The following is a 12,611-nucleotide window of genomic DNA, read 5'->3' as shown; positions in this document are numbered from 1 at the left end:
TGATGAATCCCCTTTCCGATTGTTTGGGGCATCCTGAGACCACTCATGTGTGGGGTTGCTTCTCAGCCAAGGGAGTGGGCTCACTCACAATTTTTCCTAAGAACACAGCCATAAATAAAGCATGGTACAAACTCATCCTCCAAGAGCAACTTCTCCCAACCATCCAGGAACAGTTTGGTGACGAAAAATGCATTTTCCAGCATGATGGAGCACCTTGCCATAAGGCAAAAGTGATAACTAAGTGGCTCGGGTAACAAAACATCTATATTTTGGGTCCATGGCCAGGAAACTCCCCAGACCTGAACCTCATTGAGAACGTGTGGTTAATCCTCAAGAGGCGGGTGGACAAACAAAACCCCACAAATTCTGACAAACTCCAAGCATTGATTATGCAAGAATGGGCTGCCATCAGTCAGGATGTGGCCCAGAAGTTAATTGACAGCATGCCAGGGCGGATTGCAGAGGTCTTGAAAGAGAAGTGTCAACACTGCAAATATTGACTCTTTGCATCAGCTTCATGTAAATTTCAATAAAAGCCTTTGACACTTATGAAATGCTTGTAATTATACTTCAGTATTCCATAGTAACATCTGACAAAAATATCTGAAGACACTGAAGCAGCAAACTTTGTGGAAATTAATATTTGTGTCATTCTCAAAACCTTTGGCCACGACTGTACAGTATGAATGGCTCTATGTCACTGCTCCTCTGCTCTTCTCCTACTCCTCTCTCTCTCTCTCTCTCTCTCTCTCTCTCTGTCTCTCTCTCCCTCTCTCTCTCTCTCTCTCTCTGTATCTCTGTCTCTCTCTCCCTCTCTGTATCTGTCTGTCTCTCTTTCTCTCTATATATCTGTCTGTCTCTCTTTCTCTCTCTGTATCTGTCTCTCTCTTTCTCTCTCTGTATCTGTCTGTCTCTCTCTTTCTCTTTCTGTCTGTCTCTTTCTTTCTCTTTCTCTCTCTGTATCTGTCTCTCTCTTTCTCTGTCTGTATCTCTGTTTCTCTCTCTGTATCTGTCTGTCTCTCTCTTTCTCTCTCTATCTGTCTGTCTCCCTCTCTCTCTCTCTCTGTATCTGTCTGTCTCTCTCTTTCTCTCTCTGTATCTGTCTGTCTGTCTCTCTTTCTCTCTTTCTCTGTATCTGTCTGTCTCTCTCTTTCTCTGTATCTGTCTGTCTCTTTTTCTCTCTCTGTATCTGTCTGTCTCTCAATTCAATTCAATTCAATTCAAGGGCTTTATTGGCATGGGAAACATGGGTTAAGTGAGGTAGATAATATATAAAGTGAATATATCAAGTTAAATAAACAATACAAATTAACAGTAAACATCACACATACAGAAGTTTCAAAACAATAAAGACATTACAAATGTAATATTATATAATATAATATATATATATATATATATATATATATATATATATATATATACAGTGTTTTAACAATGTACAAATGGTAAAGGACACAAGATAAAATAAACAAGCACTCTCTCTTTCTCTCTTTCTCTCTCTGTATTTGTCTGTTTCTCTCTTTCTCTCTGTATCTGTCTGTCTTTCTCTTTCTCTCTCGGTATCTTTCTGTCTCTCTCTGTATCTGTCTGTCTCTCTCTTTCTCTCTCGGTATCTGTCTCTCTCTCTCTGTATCTGTCTGTCTTTCTCTTTCTCTCTCGGTATCTTTCTGTGTCTCTCTTTATCTATCTGTCTTTCTCTCTCTCTCCATCAATCATTTAACATTTTAATCTAAACTCCATTTACTTTCTCTGAATTGTTCAGTTCCTCCTAAAAGAAAAGGGAAGTAAGAAAGAAAGGAAAGAGAGGAGAGAAACAGGCTTTTCGGCGATGCATTGAGTCGTATATCTCTCCCTCTTTCATTTTCTCACTCCTCTCATCTATCATTCTCTGTCGTTAGTTATTCTGCTTTAGTTGCAGTCCTGGGGGTGGATAAGGGAGAGAGAATGGAAGAAAGAGGAGAGGGGGAGTAAGAGGTGAATCAAAGTTTTAAGCTAACAAAACCTTTAATGAGTGCTGTCAGTGTTAAGTTGTAAGTAGCAGGAAGTTGTGAAGTGAAATGTAATGATGGTTGTTTCTGCATTCCTTTTGGATCTACTGGCTGCACATGAGATAATGATTCTAAAGGCCTGGTCCAAATCAAACCCTTTTCCCTGTGTACTGCACTAGTCCCTGTGTACTGCACTAGTCCATGTGTACTGCACTAGTCCCTGTGTACTGCACTAGTCCATGTGGACTTGAAGGTATATATACATACCATATACACTGTGTTTGTAGTTGGTATAAAGTTGATATAAATCAGTTATATCTAGCTAACTAAGTAACAAACTAAGCAACAAATGAACAAACTAACTAACTAACTAACTGGTTTATCCACCTTTTCCTCAAATGGAATTATTCACTAAACAGGAAATGACCACTTCCTGTCCCAGTTTTCCACCTCATCCCCTTCCTACATTAACCATAATGGATGTCCCAGTTTTCCACCTCATCCCTCTTCCTACATTAACCATAATGGATGTCCCAGTTTGCCACCTCAACCCTCTTCCTACATTAACCATAATGGATGTCCCAGTTTGCCACCTCATCCCTCTTCCTACATTAACCATAATGGATGTCCCAGTTTGCCACCTCATCCCTCTTCCTACATTTACCATAATGGATGTTCCAGTTTGCCACCTCATCCCTCTTCCTACATTAACCATAATGGATGTCCCAGTTTGCCACCTCATCCCTTTCCTACATCAACCATAATGGAGTCCCAGTTTGCCACCTCATCCCTCTTCCTACATTAACCATAATGGATGTCCCAGTTTTCCACCTCATCCCTCTTCCTACATTAACCATAATGGATGTTCCAGTTTGCCACCTCATCCCTCTTCCTACATTAACCATAATGGATGTCCCAGTTTGCCACCTCATCCCTCTTCCTACATTAACCATAACGGATGTCCCAGTTTGCCACCTCATCCCTCTTCCTACATTAACCATAATGGATGTCCCAGTTTGCCACCTCATCCCTCTTCCTACATTAACCATAATGGATGTCCCAGTTTGCCACCTCATCCCTCTTCTTACATTAACCATAATGGATGTTCCAGTCTAAAAAGGGCACACAAATCAAATCCACTTTATTTCAATCTGGCCATCGGAACAATAAACCATTACACCCAGAGAATTGTTCCGGCAGACCTTTCAAATAAAATAGCAATTTCCAGGCAATTGCCACTCAGTCCAGCGTGGTGGTGAGGGCGAAAATAGATATGTCTGCAATTCCACCATTGTTTTCATTTCTGTCTTATTCATGATTAAATTACTTTTTTCGTCTTCTCACAATGCAAACACACCTTTGGCGAGAATCCTTCTGTTCTGTTCCGTTTTACATTTCGTATCATCATTTCCTCTGAGCTGAGGTCATGCACATTGTGTGTAACAGGTAGAGAGTTCTATGCCTAATGCACTAGACAGCTGATGACTAAGACCCTATAAACGAAGTGCAGAGCTCAAGGGCTGCAGACAAGACCAAAACACATTAATGAATTCAGCTGGGAAACACTGAGGATCCGTAGACACTGCAGCTTTAGAGGACTGGAGGGAGGGAGGGAGGGAGAAAGGTGGGAGGGAGAAAGAAAGATGAGAGAGGGAGCCAAGGAGGATGAAAACGAGAGAAAGGTGAGATAGAGTGAGGAAAAAAAAGGGAGAGCAAGAGAGAAGGGAGTGATGAGTCGGCTCTAATCACCCTTTATTTATCTCTTAACCTTTTATCTCTCCCTTTCTCTTTTACTCTCTTGTCTGTTCCTCATACCTGACTTTCTGCTTTCTCTGTCTACAGTGCCTTGCGAAAAGTATTTGGCCCCCTTGAACTTTGCGGCCTTTTGCCACATTTCAGGCTTCAAACATAAAGATATAAAACTGTATTTTTTTGTGAAGAATCAACAACAAGTGGGACACAATCATGAAGTGGAACGACATTTATTGGATATTTCAAACTTTTTTAACAAATCAAAAACTGAAAAATTGGGCGTGCAAAATTATTCAGCCCCTTTACTTTCAGTGCAGCAAACTCTCTCCAGAAGTTCAGTGAGGATCTCTGAATGATCCAATGTTGACCTAAATGACTAATGATGATAAATACAATCCACCTGTGTGTAATCAAGTCTCCGTATAAATGCACCTGCACTGTGATAGTCTCAGAGGTCGGTTAAAAGCGCAGAGAGCATCATGAAGAACAAGGAACACACCAGGCAGGTCCGAGATACTGTTGTGAAGAAGTTTAAAGCCGGATTTGGATACAAAAAGATTTCCCAAGCTTTAAACATCCCAAGGAGCACTGTGCAAGCGATAATATTGAAATGGAAGGAGTATCAGACCACTGCAAATCTACCAAGACCTGGCCGTCCCTCTAAACTTTCAGCTCATACAAGGAGAAGACTGATCAGAGATGCAGCCAAGAGGCCCATGATCACTCTGGATGAACTGCAGAGATCTACAGCTGAGGTGAGAGACTCTGTCCATAGGACAACAATCAGTCGTATATTGCACAAATCTGGCCTTTATGGAAGAGTGGCAAGAAGAAAGCCATTTCTTAAAGATATCCATAAAAAGTGTCGTTTAAAGTTTGCCACAAGCCACCTGGGAGACACACCAAACATGTGGAAGAAGGTGCTCTGGTCAGATGAAACCAAAATGGAACATTTTGGCAACAATGCAAAACGTTATGTTTGGTGTAAAAGCAACACAGCTCATCACCCTGAACACACCATACCCACTGTCAAACATGGTGCTGGCAGCATCATGGTTTGGGCCTGCTTTTCTTCAGCAGGGACAGGGAAGATGGTTAAAATTGATGGGAAGATGGATGGAGCCAAATACAGGACCATTCTGGAAGAAAACCTGAAGGAGTCTGCAAAAGACTTGAGACTGGGACGGAGATTTGTCTTCCAACAAGACAATGATCCAAAACATAAAGCAAAATCTACAATGGAATGGTCCAAAAATAAACATATCCAGGTGTTAGAATGGCCAAGTCAAAGTCCAGACCTGAATCCAATCGAGAATCTGTGGAAAGAACTGAAAACTGCTGTTCACAAATGCTCTCCATCCAACCTCACTGAGCTCGAGCTGTTTTGCAAGGAGGAATGGGAAAAAAATTCAGTCTCTCGATGTGAAAAACTGATAGAGACATACCCCAAGCGACTTACAGCTGTAATCGCAGCAAAAGGTGGCTCTACAAAGTATTAACTTAAGGGGCTGAATAATTTTGCACGCCCAATTTTTCAGTTTTTGATTTGTTAAAAAAGTTTCAAATATCCAATAAATGTCGTTCCACTTCATGATTGTGTCCCACTTGTTGATTCTTCACAAAAAATACAGTTTTATATCTTTATGTTTGAAGCCTGAAATGTGGCAAAAGGTCACAAAGTTCAAGGGGGCGAATACTTTCGCAAGGCACTGTACATCTCCTCCACTCATCTCCTAATCTCTGTCTCTCTGTCTCTCTGTCTCTCTGTCACTCTCACTCACTCTTACTCTCGCTTTCTGCTTCTGTCTCAATTCAATTTCAATGTAAGGGCTTTATTGGCATGGGAAAAACATGTTAACATTGCCAATGTAAGTGAAGTAGATAATAAGCAAAAGTGAAATAAACAATACAAATGAACAGTAAACATTACACTCACAGAAGTTCCAAAAGAATAAAGACAATTCAAATGTCATATTATGTCTGAATAAAGTGTTGTAAAGATGTGCAAATGGTTAAAGTACAAAAAAATAAATAAACATAAATATGTATTTACAATTGTAACGGCGTTCTTCGTTTGTCGAAAGAGAGTCGGACCGAAATGCAGCGTGTTGGTTACTCATGTTTTTAATAGAACAAATGACGATACATGAAATAACAAAAACAACAAACGGAACGTGAAAAACCTATACAGCCTGTCTGATGAACACTAACACAGAGACAGGAACAATCACCCACGAAATACAAAGTGAAAACCAGGCTACCTAAATACGGTTCCCAATCAGAGACAACGAGAATCACCTGACTCTGATTGAGAACCGCCTCAGGCAGCCAAACCTATGCAACACACACCCCTAATCAGCCACAACCCCAATAACTAAAAAACCCCACTAAGAAATACAACAAACATAAACCCATGTCACACCCTGGCCTGACCAACTAATTAACTAAAACACAAAATACTAAGACCAAGGCGTGACAACAATGGTGTTTGTTCTTCACTGGTTGCCCTTTTCTTGTGGCAACAGGTGGGCACGTCCCCGTTCACATCGACGGGGCTGTAGCTTCAAGTTCCTCGGTGTCAATGTCACCAAGGACTTGAAAAGGTCCACACACGCACAGTTGTGAAGAAGGTGCGACAGCACCTCTTCCCTCTCAGGAGGCTGAAAAGTTCTTCAGCTGCACTATTTGAGAGCATCTTGACTGGCTACATCACTGCTTGTTATGGCAACAGAACCGCCCTCGATCGCATGGCGCTACAGACAGTGGTGCGGACAGGCCAGTGCATCACTGGGGCAGAGCTCCCTGCCATCCAGGACCTCTATACCAGGCGTTGTGAAAGGAAGACTCCAGCCACCCAGGCCACAGACTGCTCTCTCTGCTTCCTCACGACAAGCGGTACCGATACATCAAGTCTGAGAAGCCGTAAACCCTCTCATGACAAATAAAGATTGAGAGAGCGAGCAACAGTAAACCTTACCTTTATTATTAGTGGATATGAAATGGAGCTTTCAGTTTTACCACACCATTGAAAATATGTTTTCCTGAAGACCTCTGCCTTTTTTAGTGACGTTGGTGGACTTTTCTAGAGGCAAGCAGGTCGATAGGGATGGTAGAAGAGAAGTGATGGTGGGAGTAAAGCAGTCTGGGAATTGTGCTCCTGGGAATTGACAGGATAGGAATTACCATGTGCTGTAAATCACTGTCAGTCACTTGGCTAGTGGAGGATCTACGCCCCTCGCCACAATGTAGCAATTCCATTGAGTTAAAACCAATAGCAGCTGATATCCATATACTGTACCATGATTTGGGCCATGACTTTATCCTGACCACACAAAAAAACAGCTGTGGTTTGCTCTGTAAAATATGATCTGCATCTCTGTGAACACATGGTAATTCCCTCTGGCTATACAGAGCCAGCAGAGTATTCCTGCATCATGCATATTCACATGCTGGAAACACTGCCTTCTCACTCTCCAAATGGAAAAGTATAGGCCTAGTATAGCTCTACTGGGGATGGTGAGAACAGCTTGTTGGACACACACACACACACATTTATAGTGACTCTACACACAAGCACACACACTCATATTTACATATCTACCTCTTTCACTCCAGTATCTCTGCACAATGTAAATATGGGATTGGAACTGACCCTGTATATAACTTCTTACTATCTTGTGTTCTTCTTATTTTAATTTCTTGTGTGTATTTGTTCTACCTTATGTTATTTGTAGTGTTAAATTGTTATTGATTACTGCATTGTTGGGTTTGGAGCTTGCAAGACAGGCATTTCCTTGTACTTGTGCACGTGATATTCAAACTTGAAACTAGAAACATGATAAACAAAAAGTTTGTGAGAATCAATAATAACTATCATTTAGTCTCAGTTGTCTTTTACCAACCTACAAACAAGACAGCCTGTCTAAGATAACTCTTCTTGCTTATTAATATATTTTTTACATAATTCTGAAATAAATAAACACATTATTTGCAGTGGGGGCGGCAGGAACAGTCTATACACCTCTGCGTTACCAAGGAAAATCAGAGAGGCAGCTTGACATTTTGGAAAGCGGCCTGTAATTCTGAAAGCAGGGCATCGGAACAATAAATCTTTACACCCAGAGAATTGTTCCGGCAGACCTTTCAAATAAAATAGCAATTTCCAGGCAATTGCCACTCAGTCCAGCGTGGTGGTGAGGGCATAAATAGATACGTCTGCAATTCCACCATTGTTTTCCTTTCTGTCTTATTCATGATTAAATTACTTTTTTTGTCTTCTCACAATGAAATCACACCTTTGGCGAGAATCCTTCTGTTCTGTTCCGTTTTACATTTTGTATCATCATTTCCTCTGAGCTGAGGTCATGCACATTGTGTGTAACAGGTAGAGAGTTCTATGCCTAATGCACTAGACAACAAGACAGCTTGTCTAAGATAAAATTATTACAGTTTCTCCTTTTTTCAAAACTCTACACACAATTCCCAAATCTGCACACACAAAATGCAAAATGCCTCACATCTGCTTCAAAATGTAACACTGCATTCAAAATGCCATGAACACGTGTCAGAATGAAGCATTTGCATCAAATAGCAAACACTGCTTTCATAATAGTACATTTCTGGATATACCATGTAAACACTGTTGTTCTAAATCTAAAGCTCTTTGGTCTTTCATAGGCTTATATCTACATTTCAATACAATGTTCTAGAGTGAAAGTAATCTGCTGAGAGGGGTAACAAGTACACTGTAAACACCAATGCAATGTAGAAACAGAACATATTTATTAGGCCAAACATTACTGTTGTATACAGTAGCATACAGCAAAACCATACTTTAGAATACAGTAAAGAACACAATTGTGTGTGTGGGGTCCCGGGGGGGGGGGGGGGCAGTCCAGGAATTCACCAGTGCTAAGCTACGCTTCATCTCTTCTCCGGCCTGGGTCTGGCCACAATACTTTGTCCACACCACAAGATACGTTTTCTCTTGCCAAACATGGAGGGAAGTATCTCCTAGCGTCCTGGCGTATCCAACCTTGGACAGAGGCAACCTCTATGTCCCCACATGGAGGGAAGTATCTCCTAGCATGGCGTATCCAACCTTAGACAGAGGCAACCTCTATGTCCCCACATGGAGGGAAGTATCTCCTAGCATGGTGTATCCAACCTTGGACAGAGGCAACCTCTATGTCCCCACATGGAGGGAAGTATCTCCTAGCATGGCGTATCCAACCTTGGACAGAGGCAACCTCTATGTCCCCACATGTGTCCTCCATTGCCTGGAGAAGCGGCATGCGGGCATAGGGTTGGCGATCATACACTTTCCAGCGCCAGGCTGAGAAGAATTCCTCTATGGGATTTAGAAAATGTGAATATGGGGGTAGGTACAAAACTACAAATTGTGGATGGGTGGCAAACCAGTTTTGGACCAGAACAGCCCAGTGAAAACTAACATTGTCCCATAAAACCACAAATCTAGCAGGCTCCTGATCTGGATCAGGGACAAGCATTGTGTAAATTGCATCCAGAAAAGTGAGCATATGGCCGGTGTTGTACGGACCCAGTGTGGCATTGTGATGGAGGACCCCGTTTTGAGTGATGGCAGCACACATAGTTATATTACCCCCACGCTGTCCAGGGACATTGGTAATTGCCCTCTGTCCTATTACATTTCTTCCGCGGTGCCTGGTTGGTGAGGTTGAAGCCAACCTCATCCACATAAATAAATTAATGGTGAATTACATGGGCATCCGGCTCCAATACTCTCTGTAACAGACAAAAGGATATACAGATGAGTAAATATGGTATGTCTGAAGAACTGGAAGTAGTGTTGCATACATACCTCTACAAAGTCATGTCGCATATTCTTGACTCTGTCAGAGTTTCTCTCAAATGGCACCTTGTAAAGTTGTTTCATCGTTACTCGGTGCCGTTGGAGGATGCGTTGTGTGGTCGACAGGCTTACAGCATTGATGTTGTTAAATATGGTGTCATTATTCAAGATATGCTCTCTTATCTCTCGAATCCTAATTGCATTGTTGGCCAAAACCATATTTATAATTGCAGTCTCTTGTACATCTGTAAACAAGCGTCCTCGTCCTCCATGATGTCTTTGCTTTTCCACTCTGTACAGAATTCAAACACAGTATGTGTTCAGCATAGGAACTGTAAACAATGTACAAAACAATGTAGTACAGCATGATAACCAACCTCATTCATTCAATGTAGTACAGCATGATAACCAACCTCATTAATTCAATGTAGTACAGCATGATAACCAACCTCATTCATTCAATGTAGTACAGCATGATAACCATCCTTATTCATTCAATGTAGTACAGCATGATAACCAACCTCATTCATTCAATGTAGTACAGCATGATAACCAACCTCATTCATTCAATGTAGTACAGCATGATAACCAACCTCATTCATTCAATGTAGTACAGCATGATAACCAACCTCATTCATTCAATGTAGTACAGCATGATAACCAACCTCATTCATTCAATGTAGTACAGCATGATAACCAACCTCATTCATTCAATGTAGTACAGCATGATAACCAACCTCATTCATTCAATGCAGTGTAGTCAATGGATGGCTTAGAGTTACAAATGTTTATGCAATACTATGAAGTCATACGTATTTTACAGTACATTACTGTAATGCTAAAATAGTCATTAGATAGTTGCATACCTGTTCTCATTTCTGAAGGTTCGAATTATGGACGCCACTGTAAATCGACTCAATTTGGGCTGGACTCTCAGTCCAGCCTCTCTCATGGTCAAATCGTGGTTGATCACATGATCAACAAGTGTTGCCCTAATCTCATCAGAGATGTCTCTCGTTCCTTCTCTTCTTTGCCCTCGTCCTCTTCTTCCTCTTCCTCTCCCTCCTACTCCTCTTGCTCTCTGTCCATTGTTGGCATCCATTGTTCAAAACAGGTAATCTGACCTTTGACCTATTTATAGGCCTATACTACAGTAAAGCAGTGGTTGGTTAGTGATCAGTTAAGCTATTAGTGTTTGCACATGTAAGGAGTGTGTTTGTGACCTGGTGAATAAGTGTAGCATTTTGATTGGTTGTGTTTGGAAAAGGAAAGCAAGTCACTTCCTGTTAGATTTTTGTGTTTTAGGTAGAGAATTATGTGTAGTGTTTTGAAAAAAGTGTTTTATGCAATTGACAACTGAGTCAAAGGCTGAGAAATAGCTTATGGTTTTGGATATTTGGTGTGTAGTTTGCACTTTGAATGAAAGATTTTGTGTGTAAGCAGTTGGAAAAAACTGTAATAAGCATTTCTGAGTTTTTACATAATTCTGAAATAAATATTATTTGCATTGGGTGCGGCAGGAACAGTCTATACACCTCTACGTGACCAAGGAAAATCAGAGAGGCAGCTTGACATTTTGGAAAGCAGCCTGTAATTCTGAAAGCAGGGCATCCATGAAATTATCTTTTTGGTTTAAGATTCTGACTGGTGAGATGCTAGGTTTTTGGAAAGGACTCTATCAAATGATTATTCCATCCTGTCTCCTGTAATCTTCTGGTTGAAGAGAGATGAGTACATATTATTGTAGAGTCTAGTGAAACTCTGTAGGTATTGCATGTGGCTCAGTTACAGTATTTACACACACACATGTCAAAACATGCATCCAGGTAGAAAGGTCTCTAGTTCGAATCCTGAGCTGAGAAGGTGAAAAATCTGTTGATGTGCCCTTGAGAAAGGCACTTCACCTTAATTTCTCCAGATAATGGCAGACCTTGGCCGTGACCCCACTCTCCGAGGGTGTCTCAGAGAGAGTTGGGATATGCAAAGTAGCAGTGCGTGTGTCACGCCCTGACCATAGAGAGCCCTTGGATTCTCTATAGTGGTTTAGGTCAGGGTGTGTCTAGGGGGGTGTTCTAGAATGTGTATTTCTATGTTGGTGGTTTTATATGGTTCCCAATTAGAGGCAGCTGGTAATCGTTGCCTCTAATTGGGGATCATATTTAGGAAGCCTATTGTTCCCACCTGGGTTGTGAGATATTGTTTAGGTTAGTGCTTTGTTGTGCTCCGTGACTGCACGGTTGTTAGTCTTTGTTGTTTTGTTGTAAGTTTCACTATTAAAGGTAATGTGGAACTCTACACACGCTACGCCTTGGTCCACTCATTTCAACAAACATGACAGAATATCCCACCAAACCAGGACCAAGCAGCATGCCCAAAAGGGAAAGGTGTTTTGGACATGGGAAGAAGTGATGGTGGATGCGAAACCCTTCCTTCGCGGCTCAACATTCGACCAGAGGATCCGTTTAGCAGTCTGGTGAAACCTGTGCCGGCTCCACGCATCAGGCCTCCAGTGCGCCTCCCCAGCCCGGTACGTCATGTGCCTGCTTCCCTCACTCTCCCTGAAGTGCGTGTCACCAGTCCGGTACCACCTGTGCCGGCTCCACACCCAGGCCTCCAGTGCGCCTCCCCAGTCCCGCTCCATGGCAGGAGCCGTCTACTGTGCCGATGCCCAGTCCGGGTACGGTGTCCATCCCAGCTCCATGGCAGGAGCCGTCTACTGCGCCGATGCCCAGTCCGGGTACGGTGTCCATCCCAGCTCCATGGCAGGAGCCGTCTACTGTGCCGTTGCCCAGTCCGGGTACGGTGTCCATCCCAGCTCCATGGCAGGATCCGTCTACTGCGCCGGTGCCCAGTCCGGGTACGGTGTCCATCCCAGCTCCATGGCAGGAGCCGTCTACTGCGCCGATGCCCAGTCCGGGTACGGTGTCCATCCCAGCTCCATGGCAGGAGCCGTCTACTGCGCCGATGCCCAGTCCGGGTACGGTGTCCATCCCAGCTCCATGGCAGGATCCGTCTACTGTGCCGGTGCCCAGTCC

The 12,611-nt window shown here is 42.5% G+C and overlaps 1 long non-coding RNA gene across 1 annotated transcript; it reads right to left on the bottom strand.

The window, feature by feature from the left end:
- Window positions 1–9,190: 9,190 nt before the first annotated feature.
- On the bottom strand, window positions 9,191–10,983 carry LOC135530034 (uncharacterized). Its single transcript, XR_010453789.1, has 3 exons — window positions 10,443–10,983; window positions 9,586–9,868; window positions 9,191–9,509 (listed from the first exon to the last, which is right to left on the bottom strand). It is a non-coding gene; the product is annotated as an uncharacterized LOC135530034 (long non-coding RNA).
- Window positions 10,984–12,611: the final 1,628 nt, after the last annotated feature.

Source organism: Oncorhynchus masou, unplaced genomic scaffold (assembly GCF_036934945.1).
Source record: "Oncorhynchus masou masou isolate Uvic2021 unplaced genomic scaffold, UVic_Omas_1.1 unplaced_scaffold_1239, whole genome shotgun sequence".
NCBI lineage: Eukaryota > Metazoa > Chordata > Actinopteri > Salmoniformes > Salmonidae > Oncorhynchus > Oncorhynchus masou.
Note: the sequence above shows the minus strand (reverse complement) of the source record. Positions and strands in the feature narration are given on the sequence as shown.